Source organism: Triticum dicoccoides, chromosome 4A (genome assembly GCF_002162155.2).
Source record: "Triticum dicoccoides isolate Atlit2015 ecotype Zavitan chromosome 4A, WEW_v2.0, whole genome shotgun sequence".
NCBI classification, from domain to species: Eukaryota; Viridiplantae; Streptophyta; class Magnoliopsida; order Poales; family Poaceae; genus Triticum; species Triticum dicoccoides.
In genome coordinates, this window is record NC_041386.1 from 654703771 (window position 1) to 654707982 (window position 4212).

The window sequence follows — 4212 nt, forward strand, 5'->3', positions numbered from 1 at the left end:
AACAACTTTATTATTGCCTCTAGGGCATATTTCCTTCAGTCTCCCACTTGCACTAGAGTCAATAATCTAGGTTACACAGTAATGATTCTTACACCCATGGAGTCTTGGTGTTGATCATGTTTTGCTCATGAGAGAGGTTTAGTCAACGGGTCTGCAACATTCAGATCCGTATGTATCTTGCAAATCTCTATGTCTCCCTCCTTGACTAGATCGCGAATGGAACTGAAGCGTCTATTGATGTGCTTGGTTCTCTTGTGAAATCTGGATTCCTTTGCCAAGGCAATTGCACCAGTATTGTCACAAAAGATTTTCATTGGACCTGATGCACTAGGTATGACACCTAGATCGGATATGAACTCCTTCATCCAGACTCCTTCATTTGCTGCTTCCGGAGCAACTATGTATTCCGCTTCACACGTAGATCCCGCCATGACGCTTTGCTTATAACTGCACCAACTTACAACTCCACCATTCGATATAAATATGTATCTGATGTCTACTACACAACCTTCTTCTTGTAGACGTTGTTGGGCCTCCAAGTGCAGAGGTTTGTTGGACGCTAGCAAATTTCCCTCAAGTTGATGACCTAAGGTTTATCAATCTGTGGGAGGCGTAGGATGAAGATGGTCTCTCTCAAGCAACCATGCAACCAAATAACAAAGAGTCTCTTGTGTCCCCAATACACCCAATACAATAGTAAATTGTATAGGTGCACTAGTTCGGCGAAGAGATGGTGATACAAGTGCAATATGGATGGTAGATCACTAGTAGAAAAAGGGCTTTTAGTCCCGGTTCATAAGGGCCTTTAGTCCTGGTTCGTGGAACCGGGACTAAAGGGTCGTTACTAAAGCCTCCCCCTTTAATCCCGGTTCTTACACAGACCGGGACTAAAGGCTCTCCACCTGGCCGCTGCCTGGAGGTCCACCTTTAGTCCCGGGTGGTAACACCAACCGGTACTAAAGGAATTTTTACGATTTCTTTTTAATTTTTTTGGAATTTTTTTTTTGATTTTCAAATTTCTGAATTATTTTAACCTCTCATCTCTAATCACCCCTCATCACTGCTCAATTTAACCTCTAATCACCCCTCATCATCTAACTTCCCGAACGGTCACCCATCCTCTCACTACTCCAGCCTGAGCATACTTATCTTCCGGGTTCTATTCTCCCTCGTTTCCAAGTCTGCACTTGTTGTTTTCTTGACAATAGTAAGATGTCAATCCTATTAACCTCAGGAATTTAGCTTGAGCATGAAGTCACACATTTCACTGTTTGAGTTTGAAACTATTGTTCTAAAGAATAACACTAATATTTAGTAACACTAATATTTATTGAATAATTAGTTTGACCATTGTTTGACCACAGTTTGACCAGATATGACCAAAATTCAAAAAAAACTGAAATAATTATTTAGTAACACTAATATTCTTGAATAATTATTTAGTAACACTAATACTTCTTGAATAAGTAGTTTGACCAGATTTAACAAAAATTCAAAAAAAAACTGAAATTTGATGATTTTTTTTGCCTCCAGATCTTAAAAGCCCCGTAACTTTTTTCTGTTAGATTTTTAAGGATTTTGAAAATGTTTAACGGGGTTCCCCCCGTTAATTCGGATGTAACTTTTCCAGTAGATGATTTTTCATATAAAAAACTTTTTCATCCGAGTTCGTATGCAAAAGTTATGCCCATTTTTACAAATTCTCAAGAGATTTTGCAAAAAATTCGAAAATTCATGTTTGTAAATTTTCCCAACAACTAGACCACATATCACATGGGAATCTTATTTTCTTCTATTTTTTGACATTTTCATCATTTTCTTTTATTTTTTTTAAATTGAAAAGGCGATCCACAGGGGGGGGGGGTAGAGTTTCAAAATGGGACCTTTAGTACCGGTTCGTGCCATGAACCAGTACTAATGCTCAAACCCCATTAGTACAGGTTGGTGGCTCGAACCGGGACTAAAGGTCTAACCTTTAGTACCGGTTGGTGCCACGGACCAGTACTAATGGGGTTTGAGGCATTAGTACCGGTTCATGGCACCAACCGGGACTAAAAGGTCCAGACGAACCGGGACAAATGGCCCTTGTGGCCCGGCCGGCCCCCTGGGCTCACGAACCGGGACTAATGCCCCCATTAGTACCGGTTCGGGATTAAACTGGGACAAATGGCTGATCTCGCCTGGACCATTGCCCCCTTTTCTACTAGTGGATATTGGTTTTTGTAATCTGAAATTATAAAAATAGCAAGGTAACTAATGATAAAAGTGAGCGTAAACGGTATTGCAATGGTAGGAAACAAGGCCTAAGGTTCATAATTTCAGTAGTGCAAGTTCTCTCAACAATAATAACATAATTGGATCATATAACTATCCCTCAACATGCAACAAAGAGTCACTCCAAAGCCACTAATAGCGGAGAACAAACGAAGAGATTATGGCAGGGTACGAAACCACCTCAAAGTTATCCTTTCTGCTCGATCTATTCAAGAGTCCATAGTAAAATAACACGAAGCTATTCTTTCCGTTCAATCTATCATAGAGTTCATACTAGAATAACACCTTAAGACACAAATCAACCAAAACCCTAATGTCACCTACATACTCCATTGTCACCTCAAGTATCCATGGGCATGATTATACGATATGCATCACACAATCTCATATTCATCTATTCAACCAACACAAAGTACTTCAAAGAGTGCCCCAAAGTTTCTACAGGAGAGTCAAGACGAAAACGTGTGCCAACCCCTATGCATAGGTTCATGGGCGGAACCCGCAAGTTGATCACCAAAACATACATCAAGTGGATCACGTGATATCCCATTGTCACCACAGATAAGCACGGCAAGACATACATCAAGTGTTCCCAAATCTTTAAAGACTCAATCCGATAAGATAACTTCAAAGGGAAAACTCAATTCATCACAAGGGAGTAGAGAGGGAGAAACATCATAAGATTCAACTATAATGGCAAAGCTCGCGATACATCAAGATCGTGCCATAGAGAGAACACGAGAGAGAGAGAGAGAGAGAGAGAGAGAGAGAGATCAAACACATAGCTACTGATACATACCCTCAGCCCCGAGGGTGAACTACTCCCTCCTTGTCATGGAGAGCGCCGGGATGATGAAGATGGCCACCGGTGAGGGATCCCCCCTCCGGTAGGGTGCCGGAATGGTCTCCCGAGAGGTTTTTGGTGGCTACAGAGGCTTGCTGCGGCGGAAGTCCCGATCTATTGTTCACTTTGATGTTTTTAGGGTATATGGGAATATATAGGTGAAAGAAGTCAGTCGGGGCAGTGTCGAGGGGCCCACGAGATAGGGGGTGCGCCCAGTAGGGGGGGGCATCCCCCACCCTCGTGGCCACCTCCAAGCTTCCTTGACTTCAACTCCAAGTCTGCTGGATCGCTTCTGTTCCAAAAATAATGCTCCCGAAGGTTTCATTCCGTTTGGACTCCGTTTGATATTCCTTTTCTTCGAAACACTGAAATAGGCAAGAAAACAGCAATATGGGTTGGGCCTCCGGTTAATAGGTTAGTTCCAAAAATAAGATAAAAGTGCATAATAAAGCCCATAAACATTCAAAACAGATAATATAATAGCATGAATGCTTCATAAATTATAGATACACTGGAGACGTATCAGCATCCCCAAGCTTAATTCCTGCTCGTCCTCAAGTAGGTAAATGATAAAAGAAAGAATTTATGAAGTATGAATGCTAGTAGGTGCACAAGTTTGATCAATGATAATTTCAATCACCTTTTCTAGCATGATTATATGTCATAACAGTAGTTCATCTCATAAAACTTCTCAAGAACAAGTAACAAGCAATTCACATGTTAAAGCATAGACCATAAACTTTCTTGAAAAGTAGCAAACTTCATTCTCAATCATCAAACAATCGCAATTCATCTTATTTTCAGGAAGGGTCTATGTCAGAGCTTTGATTTAGCAAATTCCACATACTCAACCATCATATAGTCTTCTACAATTGCTAACACTCACGCAATAGATAAGGTTATGGAGTTTTCGTCGGGCAATGAGAAAGATAGGGGCTTATAACTTCGCCTCCCAACGTATTCACCTTTGGGTGATGTCAACAGTAATAGTTTATGCTAACTTACATCCAATTGGATATATATATATATATATATATATATATATATATATATATATATATATATATATATATATATATATATATATATATATA